Genomic DNA, 18,541 nt, shown 5'->3' with positions numbered 1-18,541 from the left:
TCCATTTATTATTCCCATCTCTTTTTACCCCTTACCCTGTTTTGTTGTTTACGTTTTCTCCCACCACAGAGTGTTAGTTCCAGGAGAGTAAAGGCTTTAGTTTGTTCACTGATGAAAGCAATAGCACCCAGAAAAGTACTGTACATATGAAGCCCTCAGTAAACACTAGCTGAATGAATGGTGCAAACTGTCACAAGGAAAAATACACCAAAACTTTCATTATAATAAAAAAGTATAGATAAATCTTTCTCTAATGGCTTCCAGTCAAGTATTTCAAAACATCATATGCTATAATAAAAACATAAGTAATTTATTAAAATTTGAAGGCAAAAACATAATTTTAAAAGATTTTAAAAGATTTAGACCTATGTTAGGCGTGATGGAATGTGGACGCTTTCTGGAAATTCACAATCAGATCCAAGAGTCTCACTTTCAGAATGTTCTAGTAGACTGAGTTTACTTTTAGTTGTCTTTGATGAAACAGTCAATATTGTACTCTCTTTCTTAACAGAAATGTGTTTTTTCGAAGACTCACTTCTAATTGGTTCAGTAAGCAAAGAATTATTTTGCCCAATTCCTTTGCTTTTCTGCTTTACAGGTGAGTCAGAGCAGGAATGCAGGTCCTTCCCAGGTTGTTTCTTAGCAGAGTAGTTTTTGGTATATTATGCTTTGGTCATTTTCTCTGAAGAAGACCTGCTATTTCTAGGTAATTCCTCTTCTTTTCTTTGACTTCCAATTCCAGAAATGATGTCTGCTGAAGGAGAACATGTTCTAGCAATGAAATCTTCCAAAGACTCCTGCCGCTGCTCTGTGACTGCGACCCCCAGGTTGTCTTTGGAAGTTTCTAAGGCCTCCTGAGTAGAGACTGGGACATGAAAGGAGTCGACAGGCAAAGGAATCCCAGCATCACCTGTAATTTTCTGAAACTGGAGGGGAAGACAAAAGACAAGACAAAAATTCAGTGATGAACAAAGCCAACCATTAAAAAGTAGAGTTCAAAACTTCAGTGTTACTCTGTGATCTTATTATTAACACAGTCAATTGATTATTCAGAAGACTTCAGAGCCAGTTCTTTTCTAATTATATCTTGCCAAGTGATTCTCAGCTTAACCTAGCTATATCCAAGGCTATGCCCACTACATTTTCAGACTTTGGTGATTGGGGTAGTTATTACCCCTTTCCTTTCCCTCTCTAAAATGAAACCCTACTCTGTAAGAAAATCAATTTCTTTGCTATCCTCCAGGCACAAGTAAACAGTATATAGTTTGTGACCAGACTGTGTTCTCAAGCTGTCAGTTCCCAAGACCAGTCTGAGACTGGCTGAGCTGGGCGAAGAGGGCTCCAAGTGAGGCTGGAGGAAAAGCTGACAGGTTTCCCCTCCCATTCCCATGACCAGTTGAGTCACTATAATATCTTACATATCAGCTATGTCAAGATTACTTATTTTAAAAATTATATCAGTACGTGTGCCTTCATTAGTGTTCCTTCATTGTAAGCTGACTGCATACAAATTGAAACCTAGATAAAATATGAATAGAACAGACATTTATACAATTTAAAATTTGGAATATTTTCTGTAATGTTTTCTTTCTTCATTAGGGAGAGTTTGCTTTAACTCATACATTTTCTAAAGAACTTCCAGTTTTCTTATGTACAACAATACAGTATCATGAAATGGGCCCACATTTACTAATCTCAGATTTGGAGAGGACTCCAGAGTCTTCTAGCTCCCAAGCATGTGAACTATTAGAGACTGACCATTATTATTTTCTCTCTGACTTGGTCATTTCCTTTTTGCTAATCACTCTTAGAATCATTAAGTGCTGTCCTCTCCACTTACTTGGACATTTTGCGTAGGTCCTGGGGCGCTCTGCTTTGATTCTGATTTTTCCTCTTCAAGTGCCTTCTTTTCTTCTTTAGGTGGACTACTAACAGTATAATTCATCTGGGGACGACCTAGTAAATGAAAATCTGACTGATCTATACCAGCCATTGTGGCCAACTGCCCAAGCCTGGCCCAGAGGAGGAAAGGAGAAAAGACAAAGGTTATTAGAATCACAGAAGAGCAGTTTAGATTTCCCCAGAGCTACAGTCATGAAATACTTCTAAAATCTTAAAAGCCAACATCCTACTCCAGACTACAAGCCTCTCTCTCCCCCAAATTCTCAGCCCTTTCCAGATTCATCCTCTAGGAGACATCCCACTGTCTCACTAGCAGCTTCAATATGTACCATGCACCCTGTCCACTGCCTCTCACACCTCCATTCCCACACTTCTTTACCACCTTTCCTCCAGTTTCCAAGAATGTGTTTGTTCCTTCTTTCCCAACACCAACTCATTCACTGACAAAACACCACCCCATCAACTATCCATCTCCACTTCCCTCTTTCAGCAAAATTGCTCGCAGTTGAGAACCACTGACCTATATCTTCCCTGCAGATTAATAATAATTTTTATGTCTAAGACAAAAATAACTTTAATTCAAACTTATCAAACAAGCAAAATAAATGAAAGAGAGGAAAATTCTTATCCATTCCCGAATATTTTCAATGAAAACTGCCTTCAATTTAGTCTTTACAAAAAACTGTACGTACTAATTACTCTGTCTACAGGTTACTCTTTTATAATGGGCTCCCCACTCTACCAAAGCAGGCTCCCCTATTTGCATTTCTTTAAAAATTTAATTCCTCATTTTAAAACGTCAACTATATTACCTATAATTACACTAAATTTGGCTAAACAGGGCCACGTAAGTGATGAATATTGCTCCAGTTCCTCAGCAAACTACCATTAGAGTCGCAAAGAGAAGAATGCCATGAAGAGAAATGAACTAACCCAGCATCTTTAAGGAGAACCAGGAAAGCATGGAACTTCTGAAAAGAATTCTCAGTGCTGCCCAAAACACCTTCATCATCCAGGATCATGCTTGTCAATGAGTGGGCATGAAGGGCTTCAGACAAAGAGAAAGTTGTGTTTCTTAACTGGGCATTTTCATGTTCCAGCTATACAAGAAGACTGAAAATGTCTGACATGATTTTTTCTCATTGTCATCAAAAGTAGTCTTGTCTAGTTTCAAGGAACAAAACTAAAACACTCAAAATGTAATTAATCTGTAATTAACCTAACTCTCCACCAGTAAAGACAGAGACCATATCACATAATAACCAAAACCCCCAGGCACCCAACAAAGTTTCCTGTATAACGCTTAGGTGGTATGTAAATAAACCAAAGTTATCGTTTTATTAATGATCTTTCACAAAAGATCACATTTCTAACTGGTTCAATTCATAATGGAGCCTCATTCCACATTAGAAAATTACCTGCTTTAAGTTTCCCTTAAATTAGAAAGTGAATTATAGAATCTGATTTGAACAAAACATATTACAACTCTGCTGAATGTTAACAATTAACTTTAGTGAGCAAAATATCTAATGCTTACGTTTAAAAGTCCTAAATCGGGCTTCCCTGGTGGCGCAGTGGTTGAGAGTCCACCTGCCGATGGAGGGGACACGGGTTCGTGACCCGGTTCGGGAGGATCCCACATGCCACGGAGTGGCTGGGCCCGTGAGCCATGGCCGCAGGGCCTGCGTGTCCGGAGCCTGGGCTCTGCAACGGGAGAGGCCACAACAGTGAGAGGCCCGCGTACCAAAAAAAAAAAAAAAAAAAAAATTCCTAAATCATACCCAACCCAATTTATTAAATGTACGATCACCAATATTTTCCTTGGCTCCTTCAAAATATTCACTCGTGTGCATTCTTTCCCTTCCGCTCATCACCTATGCACTTAAAACCCCCTATAAGCTCAACTCCAGTATTTCTCAGAAAGGCTGTTATGTTCATGATGCCCCTTTTGCCTTATATAAGCAGGTGCTCACCATTTATTGAATGAGTGTCCGCCAATCCAGTGGATGCACTTTGAAAAATTCCTCCCTACTCTCAATCTCTGATAAAGTATATTTAGATAGAACTTTTTAGATTACGCCCTGCTTTCATGCACATTACCTAATGTAATTCTTAGAGTATATATTTTTATCTTTCATCGCATTCTTAGAAGGTTTCCAATATCTTAAATTTATTTAAATGATTCACTTTCCTAATTCATTGCCAGGAGAGTCTCATCATGTCTTTTATGCTACTGTATATACAGTATATGCACAAAAAGTGCTTTTTTTTTTTTTTTTTTTTTTTTTTTTTTTTGCGGTACGCGGGCCTCTCACTGTTGTGGCCTCTCCCGTTGCGGAGCACAGGCTCCGGATGCGCAGGCTCAGCGGCCATGGCTCACGGGCCCAGCCGCTCCACGGCATATGGGATCCTCCCAGACCGGGGCACGAACCCGTATCCCCTGCATCGGCAGGCGGACTCTCAACCACTGCGCCACCAGGGAGGCCCAAAAGTGCTTTCTTGAATCAAAGAATTATGAACAGAAAATAAGCTAATGTCATAAGAAAGCGCACACACAGACACACACACACACAAAATGAGATTTTCACATTTTGAAAAACATGCTTTCTGGAATATAGATCATATGATCACTAAATACCAGCAAATGCAAAAGTCCACATGATACAACCAATTTGCAACATATTACAGTTTTAAAGTTTACAAACTAGGTGTATATGGCTTAAAATCAAATCGAAATAACACCAAAAACACTCTCAAAAGTGTAAGAAATTGTTTACTTCATTGACTCATTTATCAGCCTTCAGTCTTATTACTCTTTCCTCCTTTAACTGCTTTAGGCACTCCTCCAGTTTTTCCTGAACAAACAGAGTAAATGTTATAACTAATTCGTAGTATAATATCCAGAAGCCTTTCCAGCTATAGGACTCATCAGGACTTAGGGGCAGAGCCAGAAGTGAACTCAGGTTTTAGTCTGCTGCTGGTAATATCATACCATGCTAGTGAAATGAATGATCAAAATCTATCAAATTAGCATAGTAAAGATTTATTTAAATTCCACTTTTTCCAACATAAATTTGTGGTAGCCCACCATAAAAGGCATATGCGTATAACATAGCAAGTCAGAAATAAATAGTTAAGACCAAGAAAGAAAAGTTCTATTTTTATTTGTGGGTCTCTTTATAGTAGGAAGTCCTATTAATGAACATGTTTAACATACCTGAATTGCATAATTGCCGATTCAAAAGCATTATTTTAAAAAGTAATCACTGTTTTTTTTTTTTTTTTTTTTTTTTTTTTGCGGTGCGCGGGCCTCTCACTGTTGTGGCCTTTCCCGTTGTGGAGCACGGCTCCGGACGCACAGGCTCAGCAGCCATGGCTCACGGGCCCAGCCACTCCGCGGCATGTGGGATCTTCCCCGGACGGGGGCACGAACCCGTGTCCCCTGCATCGGCAGGCAGGTGGACTCTCGACCACTGCGCCACCAGGGAAGCCCCAAGAGTAATCACTTTTAAAGCAATTTACAGTCAAGCACTGTTCCTGGAGTTCCCTGGGCATTAAATAATCTAATCATCAAAACCCTAAGAGGGGGCTTCCCTGATGGCACAGTGGTTAAGAATCTACCTGCCAGTGCAGGGGACACGGGTTCGAGCCCTGGTCCAGAGAGATCCCGTGTGCCTCAGAGCAACTAAGCCCGTGTGCCACGACTACTGAGCCTACGCTCTAGAGCCCCCGAGTCACAACTACTGAGCCCGCGTGCCACAACTACTGAAGCCTGCGCGCCTAGAGCCCGTGCTCTGCAAAAAGAGAAACCACCGCAATGAGAAGCCCGCACACCACTACGAAGAGTAGCGCCCGCTCGACGCAAGTAGAGAAAGCCCGTGAGCAGTATCCAACACCCAGCTCCGCCAAAAATAGATAAATAAAATAAATTTATTAAAATAAAAACCGTACGAGGAAAGAACAATCACTAACTCCATGTTATTTTACAGATGAGGGAAACAGAGGCAGAGAAGTAGAGTAAGTAGAGCAGCACAGCCAAGGTCACACCACTAAGTAGCAGAGCCACACTGTGGACTCAGGAAGCTGGCTGCCATTCCTGCTCACGGAGGTGGTAGTCTTCCCATCCACCAAGGTTAATAAAATAAAATGAACACTGATAAACTCTCTTAGGAGTTTTAGGAACTAAGACACTTCGGTCCTTGAAATGGGGACACTGCTTGCAATAGGCAGACTTCTAACAGAGCCCCTAAGACTCCTACTTACTGAAGTACACAAACCTTCCACTTATCCAATCAAACTCTAAATCTAGGTGCTGCAGTGAAGGGATTTTGCAGACGGAATTAAGGTTCACAATCAGTTGATTTTTGTAAGACAGGGAGATTATTCTAGGTGGATGGGACCTACTCAGGCACCCCATGAAAAGGACCTGAACGCTTCCTGAATTGAAGTACAAAAGGGACAAAAGGGAGACTCTCCATTGCTGGCTCTGAAGAAGTCCAATGCTGTGCCAGGGAAGGCAAGCAAGAGGCCTCTAGGAGCTGAGACTGTCCCCCGACTGACAGCCAGCAAGGAAATGGGGACCTCTGTCCTGCAACTGCAGAATCTGAATTACGCCAACAAGCCGAAGAAGACTGTAGGCATTCTTCCCCAGAGCCTCTGGATGCTAACACAGCCAGACTGACATCTTGATTTCAGCTCTGTGATCCACACAAACTATGGTGAACATCCAACTTTGGGGGCTCAATGTCTTACACTTAAATTTCATGTGCTTTAACAGGAGGGAACTCACACGTTCCCGTGGGTATCTGAGCAGGAAACCTAGTCACGCTGTGCCTGGACTTCTGACCTACAGAACTGTGAGCTAGTCAAATAGGTATTGTTTTCAGTCAGTAAGAGTGTAGTAAAAGAATCAATATCCTACTCAACCTCCAGGTTCGTGAACAAAATAAATGATTGTCATTGTTTTAGGCCACTGTTTCGGGGTGGTTTCTTATGCAGCGATAAACAATCAGAATTCCTATACTTATGAAAGCAGTACGGTATATTTATACCTTTTAACTGCTTTGAACAATCACTTAAAGAATGAGGAACTCTAGGGTTTCCCTGGTGGCGCAGTGGTTGAGAGTCCGCCTGCCGATGCAGGGGACACGGGTTCATGCCCCGGTCCGGGAAGATCCCACATGCCGCAGAGCGGCTGGGCCCGTGAGCCATGGCTGCTGAGCCTGCGCGTCCGGAGCCTGTGCTCCACAACAGTGAGAGGCCCGCGTACCGAACAAAAAAAAAAAAAAAGAAGAATGAGGAACTCTATTATATGTCATCATTGGGAGAGGAACTGGTATCACTTTCTGGCGAGTAGCTCTTGGCACCTAACAACAATCCTATATCAGGAGTTTACCCTAAGAAAATCAAAGATGTGGGCAAATATTTATCTACCAACATGATGTCATAAGAAGAAAGCTAAGAGCCTCCAAATTGGGACCGGTTTAAATAAAAACAGCTCACCATCCGAAGGAATACGCTGTGAAGCCACTAAGAAAAGAATGACAAGAGGACTCAACCACAGTTTATGAATGGGCTTCAGGAGTGCTACATTCAAAATATATCTGTGCATTTTTCCTGGGAGATGATGCATAAGCTTAATCAAATTCTCTGATGTAGAAGAGTATTTAGTGACATGGCAAAATATTTCTGATACTTTTTTAAGGCAAAAGAGCAGATTAGGTGTGTGTACATGCAGAGGTGGCTTTTATTTCCTTCAAGAAGTTGTTCATTGTTTTCAAACATTTGCTCAATGAACATATATTTTTATATTCAGAACATGTTTAAAAAATTGAGAGGGGCTTCCCTGGTGGCGCAGTGGTTGAGAGTCCGCCTGCCGATGCAGGGGATGCGGGTTCGTGCCCCGGTCTGGGAAGATCCCACATGCCGCGGAGCGGCTGGGTCCGTGCGCCATGGCCGCTGAGCCTGCGCATCCAGGGGCCTGTGCTCCGCAATGGGAGAGGCCACAGCAGTGAGAAGCCCGCGTAACGCAAAAAAAAAAAAAAAAAAAAAAAAAAAAAAAAAAAAAAAAATTGAGAGTCTAAGAACTTCAAATTCTTTAATGTTTCATTACTAAAGCCAGTCAAGTTTTCAATGGGGAAAAAGGGAAAAAATTGAAAAATTCCTCTACTTTTACTATAATGGTTTCATCAATCTTCTAAAACTGATTTCAAAGAAATTCTAAACAAATAAGCAAACAGACAAAAGACCCTCACCAGTCAGAGGAAAGTAGACTAAAATTCCTGACTGGTTCTAAATAGCACATCAAAGTGCAATTACATGCAACAGTTTCTCCCTCTAATGGAGGGAATTAGAACACAGTGTTAAATTTTTGTGAAAACGTGTACCCTCCTCCTACAAAGTATTCAGAATTCATGTCCCTTACATGGAAATATGGAACCAAAAAATTAGAAAGTAAAATTGCTTGATATTCTATTACTTAAACAAGACTAATGATAAGGCTTTGGAATAATTTTCCTTCCTGTCATCTGCTCTCCTTCCTCCCCTCTGTACACTGGCTAGGGTGATTTTTCTGGGACAAAGTTCCCATCATATGGGATATCAAATTGTTTGTTCAACTTTTCTCCATTTAACATTGAAATCAATCATTTCTCATATAATCAGGGGATTCATAACCCTGATTTTTTGTGTGTGGGCTACAAAATATTCCACTGAGTGGGTTTACTGGTTAACCATTTCACACATTTAAATTCTTTCCAACTTTTCAATATTATCAGACAAAATAACCGTTTTTATGCATGAAGGCTTTTTTTTCCATATTGAGAATAAGGTTCTTACAATAAATCCATAAAAATGAATTTGAGATCAAAGCAAATGAACATTTTTAAGGCTCTGAGGTACCTATCTCCAAACTTCTTTCCAAAAGATTTCTGAGATTTTACACTGCCATCAGCGATGTATCACTTGGTATATAACCTCTACTATAACTGTTGGCTTACTTCCTCACTTAGAGTGCAAGTTATTTGAAGATAGGGGGTGTATTTTATTAAGTGTTTATCCCCAGCAACTGTGCCTAGCAAAACGTAGACGGTCAATAAATAATTGCTTAATAAGGAAAACCCCTGCCAATACAAGATGTACGTGTGTGAAAGACAGACTCTTTGTTTTTTCTCTAACTGGATAGATGAAAACTTGTCATCTTCTTTAATGTGCAATTTTTTTGCTCATAATTAGTCATTAAATTTCTCTTTTAGATTATATTGTAAAAATTCAGATTCTCTGAGGCAAATGGGCCTGGCACTACCCACTAGGTATATGACCTTGGACAAGTTCTATAACACTAGGCCTCAACTTCCTCATCTATAAAATGGAGATAAGATCCCATATCACAGAGCTCTTGTGAGGATTACATGAGTTAGAACACATATAAAATTAGAAGAGTGCTTGGTACATAGAACATGTGCAATTAATGCTGAATGAATGAACATGCGAATGCAAACAGTAGTGAAGGGCTTAAAATGAAATGGTCTCATCCCACTCCCACATCCGGCACTCAAGAAGTGACTGATTCTTTACGCAGGTTTTTAATTGTAAAATATGATATGTGTACTGAGAAGTGCACAGAACAAAACTGTCACTGTGACAAATAAAAAGAGAATACTTATATAACCACTACCTGAATCTGAAAGTATTAATACTTGTCAGCATCGCAAAAACCCCCCCATATCCTTTTCTTATCACAAGCTCCTTCCCTCTTCCCTGTTAAACACCAACCTCACTTCTTGACAATCATTTCCTTTAACCTGCATGCATCCCTAACAAAAGAGTTTAGTCGTGTCAACATCTAACTTTATGTAGAGGATCATAGTATATGAAGTCTTTTCTATCTTATTTCTTTCTCTCAACATTGGTTTAAAAAATTCATCCACATTGCTGCCTGTAGCTCTAGTTCATTCAATTTTATTGCTGGATAGTTTTCCCACTGTACGAATACACATCATTTATTTAATTTTTGACTCTTAATGGACATCTGGTTTGTTTTCAGTTTGTGCTAATGCAAATCATGGACAGGAATCCGGCTTTACCCGTTATTCTGGTGCATTTACATAGGGCAGGGGTGAGGGCTGCTGGCTCACAGGCTATTTATATACCTTCAGCTGATGGAGAGTGCTAAATGCTTTCCAAAGTAGTTGTGTCGATTTATACTCCAGTATAAACAGGGTAGAAGATTCCCACAGTACTTCAGGTCTACAATACCTGATACTACCAGACTTTTTATTTATGTATTTGTCAATCTGATTGACATGTAGTTTCCTTGGTTTTGACTCACTTTTCACTTATTACTTAATGAAGTCGTACACTTTTCTGTGTTTACTGGCTGTATGGATTTCCTTTTTTATGAGGTTTACATCAAATATTGTTATCTTTTATTATTTTATTATTACTTACTTTTGGCTGTATTGGGTCTTCGTTGCTGCGTGCAGGTTTTCTCTAGTTGCGGCGAGCGGTGGCTACTCTTCATTGTGGTGTCTTCACTTGTTATGAAGCACAGGATCTAGGCGTGCAGGATTCAGCAGTTGTGGCACGTGGGCTCAGTAGTTGTGGTTGCAGGCTCTAGAGCGCAGGCTCCGTAGTTGTGGCAAACGGGCTTCGCTGCTCCGTGGCATGTGGGATCTTCCCGGACCAGGGCTCAAACCCGTGTGCCCTGCCTTGAGAGGCAGGTTCTTAACCACTGTGCCACCAGGGAGGTCCAACTATTGTTATTTTGAATTCTTCTCCATTTCCAAGTAATACTCTTGCATGACTATTTTCTCACTAAATTGGATGCATTATCTGTTCACTTTCCAACTTACTAATAAGTAAGGGTTTAGTTCCTCTACACTCTTTCCTATGTCCACACTGCTCAGTAAAGTTCTGTCATCATGAGTTATTCCACTGCTCATGATCTCTTTGACTTGTAGTGATATACTTAAAAACCTACATTGTTGATCAACTAGAAACTCTCTCGACGTCACGCTTTGTAAAATGAGGACATTCATACCATCTTCCCTTTTTTCTACCTCCTGTCTACCTTCCAAACCTAGCTTTTATGTTGTCAAAGTTGAAATTTATATTCTGTTCTATGTGCAGTTAAGTCTTCTGTTATTTGAGAGTCAGTACGGAGTAAGGCTTAAGTGAACAGGCAGAGAGCCTAAACTCAAAGCCTCGATCCCACCTTAAATTAGGTACAGCCTGGGCAAGTTCCTTCCCTGCCTTAGCTTCCTGTTCTCAAAAGTGGGAATGATATTAGCACCAACCTCATAAGGCTATTCAGAGGATTAAATGAGTTAATATATGCAAAAACACTTAGAGCCTAATATATACTAAGTACATACTAGCACACAATACATTTCAGTACATACCAAGTTAATACTAATACATACTAAGGATAGTTTACTTTAGTTATTTGTGATTACATGCAAGTTGACAATAAAAGCTGCAAACCAAGACAGTATTGCCATTACTACAATGAAATTAATATTGCCCACTGCAGATGTACTGTGTCTCTGTGTATAGACTACACCTCGTTCCATACTGTGCCAGTGTCACTGCCCTTGTGCAGGGTGACCAGATAACCCAAGCCACCTTGGGGTGTTCCAGTTTATACCTGTTGTTCTGATTTTACAGCATCAGAGCGCCTCCTTACACTATTGAAGTGTAAGGAGTTTGGACAAGTTCTGGTTTGGACAACAAATTAGATAGGTGGTCATTACCCCTGTGTGTCACTGAAAAGGGGGACATCTATAGTGTCAAGTTTAAGTGGATTCTTCCCTTCCTCACCAATAGTAGGTTAAAAATCAACCATAGTTTAGTTTGCTTCAAGTTTATGTCCGTATAGCCCTTTCTCCTCTGGAGTTCAAGTTCCTTCTCCTCTTCCTCTCCCTCCTCCCTTCCAACAGTGCCTAATACCTAGTAAGTACAATATGCCTCAAGGTGTTTCTAAGCTCTCAACCACACAATCAATAGAAGCCTCGCCACTCTAGACTAGCTGCAATCTGCACTGAATCCCCTATTACCTTCCTTCTTGGTTTATTGCCTCATTTTGCTGGATTATTTCTATAAATAGCTTAAGGTGTAGCACAGGAGGTCAATTTTTCAAATTTCTTTGTGTACAAAATATCTTCTTCAGCCTCCACTTAGGACTCATAGTTTGGCTGGATACAAACCCCTAGGGTGAAAATTATGTGCCTGAAAAACTTTGGAGGTATCTTTCTAATGCCTTCCAGGATCCATGGTGCTCATGACAAGTATGATAAAGTCAGATTTTACCTTTTTTTTTAGGTGACCAGTATTTTTCTCTCTGGAATGGATGTATCCTCTCAGTATTTTATTCTATTTTAATTTATTTCTTCAGTATTTTAAAGTTTCACAATGAAGGGTGCCTAGGTATGAGTCTATTCTTGCTCGTCTTGCATAACTATTTTCAATCTGAGGCCTGATGTCTACTTTCAGCTGTGGGGAATTTTGTTGCACTTTGACAGCTTCCCTCCACTTTTTTCCTGGGTCTGGAGCTTCTAATCGTAACATGTGGGATCTCCCAGATGCAGCCTCTCTAACATATTTCTATCACATTTTCCATTGTGTCTTTCTTTTTTATATACTGAGAAATTTTTTAAATTCCTACTGAATTTATTTCAGCAACCATATTTTCATTTCCAGGAAAACTCTCTTGCTTTCTGACCATTCTCCTTTTCATTAATACCCTAGTCTTATTTTATAGTTGCTAGCTCTTTTTAAACCTCTCTCAGGATACTAATTAGGGTTTTTTCTTAAATTATTTTGTTCCCTAAATTGTCCCTGGTCCTACTAGGATATGTTTTCACTCTTTTTCCCCCTCTCTCATGTTGTAAGCTTTACTCAACTATCAGGCAAATGACAGTTATTTTCTATTTAAGAATGAGTGCAGAAAGCTCCCTGAAGTCAACAATTGATTGGCTTCTTATGCAGGAAGAAGCGGGGAGTAACTGTAACAGGATCCCCCCCAAACACAATTTTCTAGGGTGTAAAAACTCACACTAGCTGCCCCAGTTCTCGCCAGTTTCACTGTTTTCAAAATGAAATCATCTCATTTCATGAGCGTGAGGGTGGGGCTGGGAGTCCACTCCTCCAAACACAACCCTTCAATGAGCTCCCCTATCTCAGTCACATTTTTAACTAACTCCACCCTCTCTCCTACATGCGCACCTGAGCATGGGGCTACTTTTTCAGGTGGGGTCAGAATCCTCCTCAGTTGCAGGTGGTCCCTGTGCATATTCTAGGTGATGCTTTTCCTCTGTTCTACTGCTTCAGTTTCACACTCTTCCACCTGTCTTCTGTCTTTCAAAACTATGTTGAGATCTCTTGATTGTTGTGGGCATATATACTTAAACACTTTGATATCGTCATTGTAGTGTCTTGTCAAAACAGAGAAGAGCTAAAAGGGTTCTCAGTGCCTTCTGAATCTGCTATTCTGTCGTCCCAGTGATTAAACTTCTTGGACTTCCCCAGTGTCTATTACTGCTTTTAGAAATACAATCTCGTGGTCTATTCGTGAAGGAAATGAATACACCACACCTAAAATAACAAGGAATGCGGGTTAGATGCTCTAGGGTCTTGTCATACTCTGCCATTTACTAATAAACCACTTACGTTCTACAAATTGTAGGTGCTCATTTATAAAACGAAAGGGGGTAACTCTACATGAACTATAGATTTCTCCTACTCTAACATATCATAATTTTCTAAGTTCTTTTCTTAAAATTTCTCTATATTATCATTAATTTTAATTAAAAAATAAAAATCTAACTTTCTCTTTTGAAAATCAAAGAGTAATTCCCGTAGTCCTACAATAATGGGATAATTAGTTCTGAAACCTGTCAAGTTTCATGTTTCATATGAAGAGAAAATCATATTAAATAATTTAAAAAAATTAAACATGGACTTTGGAGCACAAAGACAAGGTCCCCCCCAAATGGTGTTCCTTTATTTACTAGAAATGTTCAGCTCTGCATTAAAGTTGAAATAAAATAAATATATTAATTTTGAGGTGCAAAAATTTCTTATACAAATCAATTTTTCTTTTCTGTCCATACAAACAAAAGTATGGAATGACATTAGAGGTCAGGTTTATTTGGTAATAGAATGTAGCTTCTTGATATATATATATTTTTTGTTTGTTTGTTTTTGTTTTTTTGCGTTATGCGGGCCTCTCACTGTTGTGGCCTCTCCCGTTGCGGAGCACAGGCTCCGGACGCGCACGCTCAGCGGCCATGGCTCACTGGCCCAGCCACTCCGCAGCATGCGGGATCTTCCCAGACAGGGGCACGAACCCGTGTCCCCTGCATCGGCAGGCGGACTCTCAACCACTGCGCCACCAGGGAATCCCGCTTCTTGATATTTTTGATTTTAGGAAAGGAGAATATCAACATCAAAGCTTTTTTCAACTTTACTTTTATTTAAAATGAGGCCATATTTTCCTCTTATAAAAAGAGAGTTCAACTAGAACTGTCAACTTTCTCATCTGTAAAACAAGAGCACTCAATCAGCTGACTGTATTCATTCAGAACTCAATTTCCTTATCTTATGATCACTAAGGTTCTCCCTAAATCTAATATACTAAGGTTCTAAGGAAAGGAAAATAGATTACTAACGACATGTTTTGATTTTAGTTTCTTAGAGTTCAAATGTCCACCATTCACCTTGGTCTAAGCTTAAGGAACCATTCAAGGGGATACAATGCAGATGGCATGAGAAAACAGAACCCTCACACAAGCTGTGCCATGTTGCAATCAGCCTTCCATTTGAAAAATAATCTTCTCTATAGCTTTAAAGTGATAACTTTGTACCTGCAATGCTTCTTGTTTCAAACTGATTTTCTCTGGCTCTTCCTGAACACGTTCTGAGGAATCATCAACCTCTTTGATGTCTGAGGAGGAAGGACTCTCTACTGTCACAGTCACAGGAAATTCTGATGGACCCGAGTGTCACAAGAAGAAGATAGGAAACCACAGAGTTGTTAAACTAAAGCGCAAAGAAAGAAGACAAGATTGTATAAAAGACAACACAAGCCAGATACCAAATATCCAAATATTAGAGGACATTTAACAAAAGTGATCTGAGGTATCATTATTTATAAATGTCTCTCACTGCTCCTTAGTGTAAAACAGGCAATGACTAAGTAAAAGTACAGTAACTTATTTTTGCTATGTTACTGTACAGACCTCTGTTGTACGTGGTTAGGATTAGTAATGGGAATTGCCCGTATTATTTTATTAAGTTTCTTTCACAGAAGCCAAGTGAAGATCCAACGTAAACATTTTTTTCTCAGATCAACTTTATACTGCAAATGAAAAATTTATTCTTCACCATCAGACAAAAACAGTCTGGAAGAAAATGTAGTTTTTCAGAGGAAAATACATCAGTAAAGGGACTGATGAATAATCAGAAAGTCAACATATCTAAGCTGTGAATAACAGACATTAGAATTTTAAAAAATAAATCACATACACATACAGAACTAAAACTGACCCATCAAAAATTTCATCTTCTCACCACCCTTAAGCCAAAACTAGGGCAACAATTCTCCCAGCAAGCTTCACTGCCACTGCAATGTTGTTCAATAGGACATTTCCAAACATTTAAAAACTGACCTTGCCACAACCCCATAAAAGTCTACAGATCATAAAGAACTGTGCTGGGATTATATAACCATGCAGAAGACAAGTCACTAGGACATCATTTTGACAACAAGCAGCAAACTCTGCAGCATAGGAAAACCCTAACAGGAGAACGAGGTGCACACCCCTCTCTCTGGGAATGCAAGGCCAGGACTGACACCCAAGATGCTCTTCTCTCAACCTCAGCAGTGGTGCCTTTCACAGAGCAACTATGCAGTCTCCCAAGACCACTGGGAAGGAGAATCTGATGCTGACAGTATTAGCTTGCCATAAGGCCATAAGCGAGGGAATGTGTGTGGCCTTGGTGAGAGAGCAGAGGTTTGGGAGATGTTGCTTTATATTGGCTTTCAGATCGGGAATTTGTACATATAGCCCGCAAACAACGTTTCTTGAAAACATGTGAACATTCTTGAGTATGACAGCTCCATGTGAGGGATCAGAAATGGCAGTCAAGTTCGTTTCACTGTGTAACAGCTGATTTGCAGACTGGAAAACAGGCTTCCTGGTTTACAGACATAGCCACAAGGCTGCCCATTGTGTGCCAAATCCACACAACTACACAGTTGCATTGGGAGAGCGACCAAACATGTTTTACATGGATTTATTTCAGAGAGGGAAATGCTTCTTGTAAGGCTCTGTCAGTTTAAAAAGCAAGAAGAATGACCATCCACCTTTCCCAGTTCAAGCCCTGTATATCATAAATATGATAGCTACACACCAGCAACTGATTACATACGAGCTTTGATGAATGGAAAGCCCCTAAAAAGATATCAACAAAACGAAGTTAGATCTTCATGTAAATACATCACCAGTTAAACCCAGTTAATACAACTATTTAGTAGTATGAACAGTATCCATACAGAATTGTGTATAAAAATAAATAAGCTCAAAACAAGGACCTGGAGGGCTCTGCTACGGAGAAAACAGAACAGAATTCAGCCTACGGGCTTGGTAATAACTCTCTGAACTGCTGAGAGGCCCCTTCAGCTCCTATGCTCAGGACGGTTGAGATTTCAGTCTCACTTCTTTAAATGGTGATATTAATCGTTCTCTAACTTACCACCCTGTGTGACGAGGATGGACCTGCGATTAAGTGTCTCAGGAAGAAGATAGGAAACCACAGAGCTGTGAAACTCAAGTGCAAACACTGGGGATTCAACACTATAGTTTATGCAACAGCAATTCACATTACCATTTGCAAAAAAGTAGTCGGTTGTCCAGTGGGGATTATAAACATCCATTTAACATGAGCAACTGAACAGATATTTTACACAGTAACTACTTTAAACACTATTTAAAATCAATTCTCTTTGTTTTCTTAAGCAATTGTTAATCCCCAATTTCGTGATTACTACCAAGTAAGTCACCTGAAGATCATCTAGAGCCATCTATTTCACTTAGCAAGCCTAAAGCTATATTCAACCATTTTATTTACTGTTCTGTGACAAAAAATTACCATGAACAGCTATCCCCTGGATAAGAAATCAGGTAATGCTAGTTTGACTCACTAAATCTGATTTATTGAGTTAATAAGCCAGTTGATTTAGAATAGGTCTAAAGCATATTTTTCATCCATTCTGCATTAAACTATTTCCCATGCCTAAAATGTCTTTTTTCCCATTCGTACGTATCCAAATTCCTACTTCTGTGCTGTAGGGCTTCGCTCAACTACACCTGCCTTTAATGAAACTTTTCTCACATGCACAATTGGTGATAATTTTCGTCTCCTCAAGACTCCCACGGGGTTACCTCTGTTGTGACACTCGAGAAACAACTTGAAACTCCCAATTACTTTTTGTTTTTCTTCCTTAGAGGGCTCATTAGGAAGAAGCCATGTGTGAGTTACCTTTTTTCCTCTACACAAAGCACCAGAGACCACCCACATAATAGAAGTTCCAAAATAAAGAACTCTAAATGACTGAAAAAGACAGGGAATGCAAACAGGTTACCTGTTGCTTTTTGCACTTTCTGCAGTACACAATGGCCGGAAACCAGACACTCCAGGTGGTAGCGGTTCAGGAGGGTAACATTCTTTACCAGCAGAGTGTTTCCCTCCATTACTTACAGGCTTCTTTGCGGCCAAGACTACGTTTGACAAAGCATGAAAAGAAGGAATCAAGATGCACCAAAGGTCTACAGAGCAACTGTCACACGTGTACACGTCGAAAGGAATCAAACAGGCAATTAACAATGATGCCAAGCCCATTAAAAAGAGGATCGTTTTGTACAAAGGTTTTACATAAGCCAGCATTTTTAAAAAATATAAGTTCTCTACAGTAACAAGTTATTTTAACTAAAACAAAAGTATTGAGATGTGCAGAAATGCAAAAATAAAGTTTAAAAAAAATCCCAAAGCATGATACATTTTATGTATCATGCAGAAACACTCAAGTTTTCTGAATCTCAAGGACACAGAAACACCCATGACTTCTGCCAAACAGAATCTTCAGAAGTAGACCAAAATTTAAATTTAAGATGAATTTTTCTACGTAAAAACAATACAAGTTATAAGGCTGCAAGTTGCTGGGGGGTAGGTGAGTCAATGTTACCCTCCTATAAGCCTGTCAATCTTCACTGCTCCTTTGATTTCATATAGAAAACACACACAAAAAAAACAAATGAAACCCACTGGATGAAAGAGTGAAATGTGGAGACTTAGCCTATATTTCAGTAGTAAAGAGGCAAGTATCTTTAGATGAAACACTTGGTTGCAAAAACTAGACGTACGTGTTAATATTTTACTTAGAACAAGCCACATATTAAAATTCACATTTAAATATTTAATTTGAATTTACTGAAAACAAACATCATAGGTTAAAATGATTATGTTTATCCTTCAAAGCTACTTACTATATTTTATGTTTATTTATTTATTTATTTTAATAGATCTTGATTGGAGTATAATTGCTCCACAATTCTGTGTTAGTTTCTGTTACACAACAAAG

General features: G+C 39.6%; 1 pseudogene across 1 annotated transcript in view; it reads right to left on the bottom strand.

Annotated features, from left to right (window-relative positions):
• Positions 1 to 295: 295 nt before the first annotated feature.
• Positions 296 to 18,541, bottom strand: part of LOC307066040 (centrosomal protein of 78 kDa-like) — a 216,001-nt pseudogene continuing 197,755 nt past the window's right edge. Inside the window, exons 9-15 of the transcript in view lie at positions 17,546 to 17,564; positions 14,766 to 14,887; positions 4,680 to 4,757; positions 2,836 to 3,002; positions 1,841 to 2,012; positions 1,471 to 1,518; positions 296 to 926 (exon numbers count right to left, since the gene is read on the bottom strand). The product of the transcript in view is annotated as a centrosomal protein of 78 kDa-like (transcript). The remainder of the gene's footprint in view (positions 927 to 1,470; positions 1,519 to 1,840; positions 2,013 to 2,835; positions 3,003 to 4,679; positions 4,758 to 14,765; positions 14,888 to 17,545; positions 17,565 to 18,541) is intronic.

Source organism: Hyperoodon ampullatus (assembly GCF_949752795.1).
Source record: "Hyperoodon ampullatus genome assembly, chromosome: 2".
Lineage (NCBI taxonomy): Eukaryota > Metazoa > Chordata > Mammalia > Artiodactyla > Ziphiidae > Hyperoodon > Hyperoodon ampullatus.
The sequence above is the reverse complement of the archived record's forward strand: the minus strand, read 5'-3'. Positions and strand labels throughout refer to the sequence as shown.